Source organism: Suncus etruscus, chromosome 10 (assembly GCF_024139225.1).
Source record: "Suncus etruscus isolate mSunEtr1 chromosome 10, mSunEtr1.pri.cur, whole genome shotgun sequence".
Lineage (NCBI taxonomy): Eukaryota > Metazoa > Chordata > Mammalia > Eulipotyphla > Soricidae > Suncus > Suncus etruscus.
Window position 1 is genome coordinate 26,771,877 of NC_064857.1, and position 14,918 is coordinate 26,786,794.

General features: G+C 37.0%; 1 protein-coding gene across 3 annotated transcripts in view; it reads right to left on the bottom strand.

Moving 5' to 3' along the window:
* SULF1 (sulfatase 1) overlaps positions 1–14,822 on the bottom strand; it is a 184,912-nt gene extending 170,090 nt beyond the window's left edge. The window contains exon 1 of one of the 3 annotated variants that reach the window (XM_049781800.1): positions 14,590–14,822. The gene's annotated coding sequence lies outside the window, so the exon portion shown is untranslated. The remainder of the gene's footprint in view (positions 1–14,589) is intronic. The other 2 variants (XM_049781802.1, XM_049781803.1) reach the window with 2 other exon arrangements.
* Positions 14,823–14,918: the final 96 nt, after the last annotated feature.

Here is a 14,918-nt window from a genome sequence, read left to right on the forward strand (position 1 = left end):
TTTCTTTCTTTCTTTCTTTCTTTCTTTCTTTCTTTCTTTCTTTCTTTCTTTCATCCTTTTGCTTCCTTCTTTACTTTCTTCCTCCCTCCCTCTTTCTCTCTTTCTTTCTTTCTTTCTTTCTTTCTTTCTTTCTTTCTTTCTTTCTTTCTTTCTTTCTTTCTTTCTTTCTTTCTTTCTTTCTTTCTTTCTTTCTTTCTTTCTTTCTTTCTTTCTTTCTTTCTTTCTTTCTTTCTTTCTTTCTTTCTTTCTTTCTTTCTTTCCTCTATCTTTCTTTCTCTTTCTCTCTTTCTCTCTTTCTCTCTCTCTTTCTCTTTCTTTCTTTCTTTCTTTCTTTCTTTCTTTCTTTCTTTCTTTCTTTCTTTCTTTCTTTCTTTCTTTCTTCTTTCTTTCTTTCTCTCTCTCTCTCTTTCTTCCTTCCTTCCTTCCTTCCTTCCTTCCTTCCTTCCTTCCTTCCTTCCTTCCTTCCTTCCTTCTTTCTTTCTTTCTTTCTTTCTTTCTTTCTTTCTTTCTTTCTTTCTTTCTTTCTTTCATCCTTTCGCTTCCTTCTTTCCTTTCTTCCTCCCTCCCTCTTTCTCTCTTTCTTTCTTTCTTTCTTTCTTTCTTTCTTTCTTTCTTTCTTTCTTTCTTTCTTTCTTTCTTTCTTTCTTTCTTTCTTTCTTTCTTTCTTTCTTTCTTTCTTTCTTTCTTTCCTCTATCTTTCTTTCTTTCTCTTTCTCTCTTTCTCTCTCTCTCTTTCTTTCTTTCTTTCTTTCTTTCTTTCTTTCTTTCTTTCTTTCTTTCTTTCTTTCTTTCTTTCTTCTTTCTTCTTTCTCTCTCTCTCTCTCTTTCTTCCTTCCTTCATTCCTTCCTTCCTTCCTTCCTTCCTTCCTTCCTTCCTTCCTTCCTTCCTTCCTTCCTTCCTTCCTTCCTTCCTTCCTTCCTTCCTTCCTTCCTTCCTTCCTTCCTTCCTTCCTTCCTTCCTTTTCTTTCCCACCCTTTCCCCCACATTCTTTCTTCTTTTTTTCCATATCCAGTGGTGCTCCATGCTTGTTCCTGCCTATGCACTTAGAATTCACTACTGGCAGGCTTGAATACCATATGATGTGCCAGAGATTGAACCTGGGCTGGCTACATGCAAGAAAAATACCCTACTCTTTGTATTATTACTACTTTTTGGCCCTCTTAAAATTTGTTTTCAGTATAGAGAATGTTATTATATAATGAACATATTATAAATATATATCTTATTTTTTTGCTTTTCCTAGAGTAATGAATGATTTACCTGAAGCAAAGTAAAAGTACAGTGGTGATATTTTGAACCCTTATATCTCAACCATGGAGAGGCTATGGCCCTCTCTGGGCCTCCAGGCTATTAATAGGTGAAATTTTTTTACATGAGATTAGGCATGTACAAGACTAGGAGGTCAGCTGGTAGAACAAGGTGGACACAGTAAGAATATGAGTTTGGAGTGGGGATGTGGTTGGAAGAAGGTTGAGAAATACTGTTCTAAGTTTTTACAGAGGTTAAGATAGAGGCAAAACAGTTATCAGTGTTCTTTCACTTCAATTTTTCAGATTAGTGTGGTGAATAAATAGAATAGTATATCAATGAGTAATTAATTTTTAAACAGAATGGTTAATGAGAATAGTGATTACTATTCATGGATTGCTTCATTGGGCCTATTTCTTTTAAAAAATAGATCTTAATTTTGTCTTAATACATGAGTATCTCAGAATATGTTTTGATTGCACTGATATCTTTTTCTTATTTCTCTATGTATTTTTCTCAGAAGGGCCATTCCTTTCCAATTAAAGTAGCCCTTATAGAACTCAGACTTGTGTCAAAACTGAAATGTAGAATTGACACTGGAATTGAAATCAGAACTTAGAGAGTTTGCAATGAAGAAACTAGATCATATCAAAATGTATAACCTAATCTCTATGCAAGGACAGTAGACCATTGAGCTAAGCAGATGCCAGCTGAAGAGGCATAGTGTTAAATTGTGCAGTTATGCCCAGCTTTGGTGCTCGTGGGAGGTGATTACTGATTTATCTATGGCCCCGGCACATTGTATTTTTTCTCCCTCAATTCATTGAATTGGATATATCAAGAATGACTAATTCAGTCATTAACCATTAATAGCTTCCAAATAAATCTGGCACAGATGAATGAAACATTCTTGTGTGGAAACAATAAATGGGAAAGAGATTACAGGTGCTGATACTTAGGCTGGTATTTCTCCCATTTGCAGCCAGGAATCATGGTTCAGAATGCTAGGTTGAATAAAATAAAACTGGCCAAAATCTTCATTAAAAACTTGAACACGGCCCAAATCTCTTTTGAGGAAACAAAATACTGTCAAGTCTCCACAGGTCAATGCTATGCCCACAAATTTCTAGTAACAGGGCTACATTTTAATTACAAATCATGCTGACGCAAACAGTCTATTTGTTTGATCCTGCTGCCCCAACATGTAGTCCAAGACTTTAAAATGACAAATGCAATAATATGTTCTAATACAACTATATCTAATCCTGATGATGTAGTTGGCAAAATGAGGTGAATAAATAAAGAATGTCCATGCTATTCTGAAGAGAATCCTTTTTTTTTGTTTGTTTGTTTTGTCTTGTTTTAGGATCACACTTGACAGTATTCAGGGATTACTCTGGCTCTGTACTCATATCTCCTCATGGGTTCAGGGGACCACAAGAGATTCTGGGATGGAAATTGGGTTGACTGTATGCAAAACAAATGTGCTATCTGCTATATACTATGGCTCTGACCTCCCTGAAGAGAATCTTAAGCATGAAGTATGGTGGAAACAAATGAAAAGAAAAAGAAAAGATGGAAATGAGGGCAAAAAATGTGGAGTTTATCTAAATTTAAAATTAAGAATGATTTGGCTTTGTAGTAAAATAAAGAAGGGAAGATCTGCATAATTTATTTATTTATTTATTCAAAAATAAAGGATGTTCAGCTCCTCCAAGGAATAACCTAAAGGTTTATGAGCAGAAATAATTAAATATATCATCTCTTGCCTATAACCTCCAATGATATTATATATTAATATAACTTACTTTATTTAAATCAATTATTACATAGTTGTTCATAATACATTTGTTTTAAGACCAATCCCACTACCAATGTAAAAATTTCCTCACTTTCATCTCCAGATTCCCACCCATTCCCAAGCCCTGGGCAGACAGAAAATAATATAGTTAAATATATAAAAAGTAAATAAGTCAGAACTATTAAATAGAACTTAAAATATTTCCTATTAATATTTTTTGTTGAAAGAAGAGAATTATAAACTTTTTGCGGGACTTTTTGCTACTCTAACTTGAAATTTTATTATGTCTTTTAAATTTTATACCTGGAGTATAGGGGTTAAGGCATTTGCTTGGCATGCAACAGACCTCTGTTCAATTCCCTGCGGCACATCTGATGCCCAGAGCACTCAAGAGTGATTCCTAAATACAGACCCCAGAGTAAGCCCTCTGCACAACTGGTGTATTCTCCAAACAATACATTTATATATATTTATATATGTACATATATAATATTAGAATAGTTTGAACACTATTTTCTCAATTGGAAAAAGGACTATCTCTAAAATTGCAAGTGTGTATATTTTGTATTCTGTCTAATATCCACTAGTGATCACAAAATATATTTATTTAAATTATACAGTGTACATAAATATACATATGTATATTTATCACCTAATTTATGTTATGAAGTTATTCCAGGTGAATCCATTAATTTACAGATCACAAACTAACATTTGTTCCTAATGACCACCTTTGCTCTGGAGATTCATATTGTTCCAAAATGAAATTATACTTTAACCACACCAATTTTCTGTAGATGATGTCACCATGCCCATTTACTGGACTTGATATATATCAGTGACAACTTGTCACTTGCCTTTATGTCTTCTGACTATTAATAAGTTGTTACTTATTTCCTTTCAATATTTCTTATGACCATTCCATACTTTTTTTTTCAGTGCAATCAATGTGAAACAAGTTAAAAAAAAAAAACAAAAAAAACCCACACCACTTGATCGGTTTTAGGTGCCCTACCAGTTTCTTCTTTCTTTCTTTCTTTCTTTCTTTCTTTCTTTCTTTCTTTCTTTCTTTCTTTCTTTCTTTCTTTCTTTCTTTCTTTCTTTCTTTCTTTCTTTCTTTCTTTCTTTCTTTCTTTCTTTCTTTCTTTCTTTCTTTCTTTCTTTCTTCCTTCCTTCCTTCCTTCCTTCCTTCCTTCCTTCCTTCCTTCCTTCCTTCCTTCCTTCCTTCCTTCCTTCCTTCCTTCCTTCCTTCCTTCCTTCCTTCCTTCCTTCCTTCCTTCCTTCCTTCCTTCCTTCCTTCCTTCCTTCCTTCCTTCCTTTCTTCTTTCTTTCTTTCTTTCTTTCTTTCTTTCTTTCTTTCTTTCTTTCTTTCTTTCTTTCTTTCTTTCTTTCTTTCTTTCTTTCTTACTTCCTTCCTTCTCTTTGTTTCTTTCCTCTCTTTTCTTTCTTTTTCTTTCCTTTTTTTCTTTCATCTCTTCCTTTCTTTCCTTCCATACTTAACTACATCTCCTCTATCCCTTCTTTTCCTCACTACACTTAATATTTTCCTTTGACCTCTTTTTCAATTCCTGAAAATAAACACTGCTTTAATTTTCGAAAAAGTCTTCTTTATCTCTACAATGCAATGTTTCTACCAGATGTGCCAGAACAATTTAGTATCAAGTCTGGTTGAGCTTTGTCATGACTGGGTATGCTTCAAATTGAAAAGGACATAGCAGGAAACCATAAGCATAGTCCTCCTTCTCTTTTATTTTCCACTGTCACTGTGATTCTCTTCCTTGCCTTATCAATTAATGTTTTCTACATCCTCTTTGTCTCTTTTTCTCAGACAACATCTGTACAAACCCTCTGCTTCAAAAACGCTGTGCCTTAATAGGAAAAGAACATACTGAGCTTAACTCTAAGCTCAAGCTCAACATCTTCCTTTTACTTTCTGAGAAAAACCATTGCTGTCTCTGAACTGAAGATGCAGCTCATAGGTAAGGTAAAATCTTTATATGGAGGAAACATAGGTTTAATACTAGGCACCACTACCAACACCACCAAAACACAGCTAGTGCTTACTATGTTTTAAGCATCTTACTTTTGTTAAACAAGTTGGCTTATAACAGCACTTTGTCTCTTTGTGATAAACATCTCCCCATTTGATAGAGAAGAAAACTGAGGTTAAAAAAAGGCTAATTATTTTACACAGTTTGTAAATGCCAGGGATGAGTCATTGTTCTATTTCATTCAAGCAGTCCAATCCCATTTGAATCACATTGAGAAATACTTCAGCCAGCACAGATTCTGTCTCCTCCTACAGGTGCTCTCTAGACATCCTATTTATTTAATTAGTACTAGCAATGACTACTAAGAAGCAACATATTTTGTATTACTACTCAACTACTTTGGCAGACTGTCTTCCCCTCACAGCTAAATCAGCTCTTCCTTCAAAGATAGATTTTTGTTTTGTTTTTTGGGTCGTATCCAGCAGTATTTAGGGATTCTTTTGTATTATTTTTTGGTTTATCTGCACTAGGTTAGAAATGCATCACTGACAATTCTAGAACACATGTGATGCATGAACTAGCATGGTGAGAGAAGTTTTTGTGTGCATGTTTGTTTTGGGACCACACCCCGGAAGTGTTGGAGGGTGGGTAGTGCTGGGGAGATCAGTTGATATCAGAGATGAAACTTCCCAAAGCAGTCGCCCACACAAAGTCATTTAGTTCATTTAGTTCATTGAACTATTTCTCCAGTCCAGAAGAAGGTTTCTAAGCCTATTCTCAAACCCATTTATTTTGACTCTAGATCTATTTAGAAAGTCCATTATGATTGGGCCTTAGGGTATCAACTAAATGCTAAAAAAGTAAGTACAATATTTTCCTCCAAATCTCTTTCACTAAATATATATATATATATATATAATGTGATAACACGTGTGAAGTCTTTAGACATCTCAAGATCTCAAGTAAAAAATATTCCATAAACTAGGATTCTATTCATCTACTATATTCAGAAAACATTTCTCTTACCAGCATGAAGCTCTCAAGAGGAAAAGGAACACATGATTTGTAGGACCCCCCCCCTTTATTTTCTGGGCTGCACTTCTTGTAGATAAAAGTTATAAGCTAAAGTTGCAGGAATTTCTGGATATACTGCCAAGCACATCTGTTTACCGGGACATTCAATTCAGGGGAAGATTGATTATTGGCAGGTGAAGGTTAAGGGGGAGGCTTTAAACTGGCAGGAAGTCTATTCACAGGATTTGTTTTACTATAAAAAGGTGATTTTTGGTGCTTTCCTTAGTAATGGAATGTCAGTTTAGAGATAATATCCACAGGTGCAACACTTTTAAATTAATTTATTGATAAATGCACACTGCATGAAATTCATCTTTTTCCATCATGATTTTAGCATAGCTCATACCTTATGAAAGTCTATTTTGATTTGACTTTAAATAATTAAATGAGTGTTGCCTATGATCTAGCTATAGATAGCACTATACTACAAAATTGGACAATAAATAAAACTGTAATTCACTTTTCTGCCTAATTTTTTAGGAATGTGGTATTATTGCTCAGAAAAATGAGGCTCCTAGATGGGCATATTGTTGGACCCCTTTCATCACAGGAATGATGAAACATTGGAGGATTTTCCTGTGTTCATTAGACAAACTTATTTCAGAACTTTTATGCACTCCATGAAAGTTGCATATATTAGTAGACCCAATTCCAGATGAGAAAACCCATAAAACAAAAGTAATAAAACACTAGGTCACGGTTTCAGTTAATTGTAGAAGCAGAACCACTTTCTAGCAACAGCAACTTATAGCTGAACAGAATAACTGGAGACTGCCAATGAAAAGTTACAAATTAAAACTGAGAAGACAGAAACAAAAGCAAGGCCCCATAAAGGAAGATGAAAATCTTCCATTGTCAGGGCGAAATTGCCATTTTGAAGACAGAATTCAGTGTCTTAGAGTCATACAGTGGTGTACTTTGCTCTGTGCGAAGAATCTGTCTCACTATGCTACTCCGCTCTGACAAGTGTTGAGGCTTGTCATGACTTTGTTTTCCAGATGAAGTTTAGAATCTTTATGTCCAATGGGATCCTCGCCTGATCCTGACCAGCCTCTCATCATCTAAATTTGTATTTCAAATTGATTAGGAGTGTATGAAGGATGCAGACCTGCCAGGGGACAATTTCTGATTGCAGAGCCAGGAGTAACCTTTGAGCAGCACTGGGTACGACCCCAAAACAAACAAACAAAAATTTGCCCTAGACCCTTGATTCATACTTAGAAATTATACAAGTAGTTTCTTACAGATTTATAGCTGTGCAGGAAAAAAACATCAGAATACAAGAAAATAATTACCTTTGAAAAGTAAAGTGGAGAGCTATATTTTAAAAATGTCAATGGAAATTTAATAACTGGGCTCGATATGTACTACTACACAATAATAGAGTAACTGTAATAATAAAAAAAAACCTGAAAAACTTAACAGAGAATGCATTTTTTTTTTGCAAGTTAAATAAATGCATCACTTTTGCCAGGGAGGGGGCAGGATCTCCAGAAATACCTTCTTGTCCTGCCACTAGTAGAGTTCCAGTTTTTCTCTTCCCGGCCCAGGGCAGATGCAAACCAGATGATCATGATTAAAGATGCTTAGAACTAGCTAAGACCTGAAAACTGAATTGAATTCCCAGTAGCCAAGGACACATGTGCTAGGTGGCAGCACATGCGTTTGTTAGATAAGTCGTCAGTGGCTGACCACCAGAGCCTTTCAGTATTTGATAGTGGGCACAAGTTTGGGATGAGATGAATGCTCGAGCTGATTACTTTCAGCTTTTCTGTGAAATTTGGTTTGGAGGTGAAGGACAGCAAAGGTCCCAGCCCTTGTTTTGTCTAAATGGTATCTAACTTTCCCAATTACTTCTGGAAGCTTGACCTGACTCTCTACAATGTTTTGCCAAGTTATTATTTCTTTCTAAACAGGGGGTCCAGAGGAAGGAAAAGGAGCACATGGCCCTTTGGTGAATTCAGCTTCCCGCTGGGGTCCACTGCTTAGGCCCTTTGTTTCTCTAGCACTTCGACCCTGGGCTTGCTCTTTATTATCCTTTAATGCAAGACCCAGGACTCTCTCCTCCCTGCAAAGTGTATTCAACTGTCACCATTGTCCCTACAGATCCATTAACTCAGTGGCTCCAAATCCCTAAATGCCCAAAGCTGCCCCTCCTCAGCATCTCTACACTCTACCCTTAACCCCAAATCTCCCTTATATTTTTGTTCTCCATCTCCATACCTGTGGTGCTTCCACACACAAAAAGGATGATCAAAGGAAGGCTTACCAGAAATAGAGTCAATTACTGCCATTGAGAGGAATAAACATATGCATGGACCCTAGGTCTTACTCATATATACATCTATCAACCTTTTCTTTTCTTCATGATATTCTTTATTTGTTTGTTGGCTTGGTTTTTGGGCCACACCCAGCTGCCCTCAGGGGTTACTCCTGGTTCTGTGCTCAGAAATCACCCCTGGCAGGCTCTGGGGACCATATGGGATGCTGGGAATTAAACCATCTTCTGACCATGGTTGGCTGTGTGCAAGGCAAATGCCATACTTCTGTGCTATCTCTCTGGCCCATCTCATGGTATTTTTAAAGCAAATATTACCATTCTGTTTTGTTTGTGTTTTGAGATCATAGCTAGTGGTGCTTAAAACTTACTTCTGGCTTTGTGCTCCAGGATTATTCCTGGGGGGTGGCGGTAAAGGGACCATATGGGATGCCAAGAATCAAACTCAAGTCATCCTCTTACAAGGCAAGCACCCTACCTACTATAGTTTCTCTATAACACCTCACCATGTCTGTTTTACAGAGAAAGGAGCTGAAACTTGGGACAGTTCAGTCAAGTTTAGGCCAACAACTAGTGAGAGGTGATCCATAAATTAAAAACAGATTGATGTATGAATCAAAATTTTATATTCTCCTGCTCTAAAACCATATTTAAACTTTTACAAAAATGAGGGATAAGTAAGAGATATAATTTCTACTGTAGTTAGAGACACAGAAGTAGACAAGGTGTTTTATGTAATAGTTGAGCTTAAGTTCTGACAATGATTTTATATTCTGCCTTTGACATTTTTCCTAACTCTAACAGCAAATATAACCAATCATCTTTGATAATTTTCTTTTCTCCACTCAGATGGGAGGAGGCCACTAAAAGTGGTAAATAGGGCTGAAAACATGGTACAGTGGGTAGTACATGCAAGTACCTAACCTGGGTTTGCTTTTTGGTATCTCATAATAACCCCAAGTACCACCAGCAGTGATTCTTGAATGTAGAACCAGAATTAAGCTATGAACACAAAACCAAAACACAAAAAGCAGTGAAAAATAGCTCTAAAGTGACAGCAAGTACATTTAAGTGCCCTGAGTATTTGAATATTTCTGCATGTTAATCAATACACATTTATTATTATCTTTATTGGGACAAAAAAGTCGACTAAGATAGTTTCTAAGAGGCCCGCATTCTGTGAGTCATCAAGAGATTAAAAATTAGAAAGCAGGACTAAAAAAACAATATACCAAGGCAACTGCTGACTGTGGGTCATCTTAACTATGATTATGATAGCCAGATATAATGTCATGCATCTATGTAGATAACTTCAAGGCAAAGAAAACAATGTTGGAGACATGTTGATTGGGAAGGCTGCTTGGAGACTGAACTTAAACTGGAAGTTTTAAAGATGAGTATCTGGAAGTAATGTGCATGTTCTCCACACAAACCTGTAACCCTGAACCAGAAAGAACTGTGTCATTTATTAACACCTGATTCCATTTTCCAGACAAGATAGAAAACTAGAGTAGTTAGGGGTAAGAGAAAAGACCAGGAAAAGGAGGATATAATCCTGGCTTCTTTAGTTGCCAGGAAATTCCACTTCTACTATTATAGGGATTGATGTCATAGTAATTGCAAGGTGGGAGCCTAAGAAAAGGGACAGTTTATCAGACTGAGAAATTCAAATGACACCTTGTCAGTAATGAGGGCCTATGTCTCCGTGGAGGATGCTTTGATGGAAATTGATAGGAGGCTCAGTCTGCAGTGGGGCACAGCAGAGGCGTAACAGAAGCAATTTGACAATTCAGACTTTATAGGACCTCATAGGTGAGAGCAGCCTGGGGTGGTTGATGTAAAGGAAGGAGTCTATGAATTTGATGGTGAGAGGCTTATTCCTGGTGTTCTGCACTCAGGGATTACTTTTCATGGTGCTTGGGGTACCATCTGTGGTGCTGAGGGTCAAACTGGGGTTGACTACGTGCAGGGATAGTACATAATACTTGTACTATCTCTACAGCCCTGAGTCATACAATCTTATGACAGAAAATAAATGGGTTGAGAAATATTTAAGAAAACAAACAAAAAAAAGGAAGCATTCTAAAATATTTTACATAGAAAACAGACTTTCTACAAAAGACCATCTTTCTGGATCTAACCTAAAGTTAAGCTTGACTGACTGTATAGATCATAGACTTCATTTCATATATGAACCTTTTTTTTCTAGGAGTCAATAAGGATGATAAAAAGAATGATCTATTTAGAGGCAGCTCTTAAAACGCTAATCCTCTTAAATTTACTCCATGCTCTCCACACAAAAATATGGCACAGAAAAAAAAGAACCAGATGTCCTCACCTGACCCATGGCCTGGCCTCATTCACACAGCAGTAGTTGGGAAAAATCTTAGTCTGAGGGTCAGAAAAGCTGCCTATGGCTCTCTGAAGAATAAACTGTTCAAAATTGAAAATACAGAGAACTAGGACTAAAAGAGTAAGAAAGGACTTGCCTTGCATGTGGCCAACCCAGATTGATCCTTAGGCTCTCTATGGTTCTTTGAGTCCTTCCAAGAGTCATCCCACAGTACAGAACCAGAAGAAAGCCCTGAATACCACAAGGTATGACCCAGAAACAAAAACAAAAGAAAGAATATACAAGAAATCAAGTCTCATCTTTGGATATGAATATCATCTAGAAAAGACAGTGCAAAGTGTCATAATTCTCTTTTCCCTCTCCTATCACAGCGGACATGGCCACACAATTTTCTGAATCTCTGTATATTTTCTGGGAAGCAGAGCATAACCCTTCTAGTCCTTTGAAAGAGATTTGTATTCATAATTTCCCAGAAGCTCAGTGGTGCTTAGATTAATGTATTTTCCTTTTCAAGCCCATGATGAAAATGGATCTGATAACTTTCCTGAACCAAGCTTGCAGGTGTCTTTTCACCTTTAAAATTCCCCACCTTCCTATCTCTAATTTGATAGTGAGTTCTATCAAGAATGCAAAGAGAATTCTCCCTCTTAACAAAAATTATTCAGTCTCGGGGCTGGAGCAATAGCTCAACAGGTAGCATATTTGTCTTGCACACAGTTAGCCTAGGTTTGATCCCTGGCATCCCATATGGTCACTTGAGCCTTCCAGGGAGTGATTTCAAAGTGCAGAGCCAAGAGTAACCTCTACACGCTGCTGAGTGTGATCCCAAATAAACAAACAAAAAGCAATTATTAAGTCTTTGCCAGGGATCTACTGGGTGCCTAGCCACATTTATAGCTTTTAGAGTACTGAAGAGAACTTCATGTGTGTCCAGTACGAGTGCTGTCAGGAAAAAAAACAAATGTCAGAGTGAGGTATGTAGAAATCACCATAAATATGCCTCTGAATATTACCATCTGGAACAGTAGACTTAGATTTTGAGAAGAAACTGAGATTGTTCTGTGGGCACTGTCCATTAGATGGATTCTTTAAAATGTTCTAAGTAACTTTGTACTGCGTAAGTCCTTCTTTGAGGGATAGAAGAGGCGGATAAGAGACATCCTTGCCTGCTTTCCTTCTTACTGCCATCTTATCTAATTCTAAACACCATTGATTATTAAAGAAAAATTATTGTAGAGTGTCAAAAAATCCTGGTGAGACAGCCCTGGTGCTGTATGTATATAAGATCTATGCTTGTGAGGCTTCTGTGGCTATATAAGTTGCCTTCGTTAGGTGCCATCATCACTCTGCGTATCAGGAAGAAAAAGTTGGTCTGTGGTGCATAACTTTAACTTTCTCCAAAACAATTTCTGCTCTAGAGAAAAAACTCATTGGTGGCCAAGTTTAGCCCTGCTGCATGCTGCACTTGATGTCCTAATGCCTGCACAACATGAAATATTTGTCTGCCTTTCTGTCATTACTATTTAAACCCCAGCTCAATTGTAAAGCCAAAATGGAATGACAGGAATTCCAAAAGACTCCTGCTTATGAACTTAGTCCGATTTGGGTTATGTAATATTGGCGATTGGCTAATACTCGCTGGTAATTATGGTAAATATTTGCCTAGTTAATTATGAGGATTTTTTTCCTCATCAAAGGCATTTGAGACTAGAACCCGAGAGCACTATGAACAACAACAACAACAACAACAATAAAAGTTGCACTAAATGTAGGATACAACTTGAAACATAATTTAGCAGGCATCTTTATACAGTTGAATACACTCACAAAAAATCACAAAGCACTAGATATAAACCTATTATTCAACCCATAAAGCAGGTCCAATTTCAGAATAGCTTGTATACAGTATTATTCATAGAGTCTCTCACCTGCAAAAGGTAAGGACAGTGTTGGGTTTCTTTACCAAATGTGAAGCTTCAATAACAGCAATAATACTTGAACACAGGCACCTGAAAACTGGAGGATATGTTTGTTAGGTGTAAAAGTAACTTACTGAATCACCGAGCGTGTGCAAAAATTAAAAAATGAGTTAGGACAGTAATTGGAAAGATCTTTATTCTTTTTATTCTTTCCCTCTTTCTCTTTTTTCTTTCTTCTTTCTTTTTCTTCCTTTCCTTTCCTTTCTTTCTTTCTTTTTTCTTTTTCTTTCTTTCTTTCTTTCTTTCTTTCTTTCTTTCTTTCTTTCTTTCTTTCTTCTTTCTTTCTTTCTTTCTTTCTTTCTTTCTTTCTTTCTTTCTTTCTTTCTTTCTTTCTTTCTTTCTTTCTTTCTTTCTTTCTTTCTTTCTTTCTTTCTTTCTTTCTTTCTTTCTTTCTTTCTTTCTTTCTTTCTTTCTTTCTTTCTTTCTTTCTTTCTTTCTTTCTTTCTTTCTTTCTTTCTTTCTTTCTTTCTTTCTTTCTTTCTTTCTTTCTTTCTTTCTTTCTTTCTCCTTTTCTTTCTTTCTCAGCAGATTAGACAAAGAATATGCAGTCCATTGTGATATTCTGTTATATTCAATTTTGGTGGTTGTTTTTGACAGTGGTCACATTGATGGCTAGTTGCATCTATGATGACAACTCATTTTATGTTGCTCAGGCACTTTATGACCAGTAATTTCCATTGACTAATTTATAATTAAAGTCTCCTTTTAATGTTTGTTTATAATCCAGCCAGAAAATCTATTTATATTTAATTAACACTTCAGATTGCCTTATACAAACTATAAATGTAGTGACTTTAATGATCCATAATAGAGATGCTACTTTAGTTTTCAATTACTTGTAAAACTTTCGCAAACATGGGGCCGGAGAGATAGCATGGAGGTAAGGCGTTTGCCTCTCATGCAGGAGGTCATCGGTTCGAATCCCGGCGTCCCATATATGGTCCTCCCGTGCCTGCCAGGAGCAATTTCTGAGCCTGGAGCCAGGAATAACCCCTGAGCACTGCCGGGTGTGACCCAAAAACCACAAAAAAAAAAAAAAAAAAAAAAAAAAAAAAAAAAAAAAAAAAACTTTCGCAAACAGATCTGCAAATGAATTACCTCCATCTGCTCCCCTGCAGCTGTAAGAGAGTTATGTTAAAGAGCATTTCCCTACTTCCTCCTTTTCTGCTTTTCTTTCAGCTCTAACTATTTTTCTTTTAAAGTCAACCTATCAGATATTCCAAGGGCAGCCTTGTCTCTTAAGGAGTATCCCCACTTCAATGTCAGTCTTCAAGCATTTTCAAAAAAAAAAAAAACACTTTCATTTATCACCCCCTCAGTTATGATCAACACTGTGAAAAATCAGTTAGGAGAGCAATTTCATCTCGGCCAGCAACTTAGTAATAGAGCCTTATAAAGAATATTTATAGATTGAAAAGTAAACTGCAATAGTTTGAAAGTGCAGTTTAATTTTAAAAGCTGCCCTAAATGCTGCTTTGGCCTTATTCATCCTCTAGGAGCAATCCATAACTCCCCTTTTGAGTCTGAAATGGAGATATGGAAGCTTAAACACCGTTTCAAAGTGCTTTTTCTTAGTTACACCTCCAAAGAGCGAGGCATGAGGAGTGTTAGTTCTCGAAAGACAGCCAAGCACCAAGCACTATGTTCGCTGTTATCTGTCAGTCGTACAATAGCTGCATTGATAGGATAGCAACAACTGGCTTTGACAAGTGTGCTGTGCTAGCATTCCATTCAAAACTGTGTGTGTGTGTGTGTGTGTGTGTGAGAGAGAGAGAGAGAGAGAGAGAGAGAGAGAGAGAGAGAGAGAGAGAGAGAGAGAGAGAGAGAGAGAGAGAGAGAGAGAGAGAGAGATCTTTCACTTTACCTGCAACAACTGCTTTTCTTGTGGCTGCTGAAAACGAATCTCTCCTCTTCTCCCCCAAGCCAAGGAGTGCCCTTGCCTGCAGCTCTCTTTTGGAGAAGACCACACAGCTCCAGCAAGGCAGGCTTCCTGCTCCTAATCCCCACTCGAACGTGATGACACACACTAACCCCAACCATCTGGTGAAACACGTCCTCAAGCACTCAGCACAGTGCTGTGTCAAGACAGGCTGCCCAATCCAATTGCTGGGGCTGGGTGTCCCTTACTGTCGGGAGGCTGAGGGCAGGACTGAAACTGGAGGTCTGAAAACTCCCAGTGAAGTAACCTGAGAT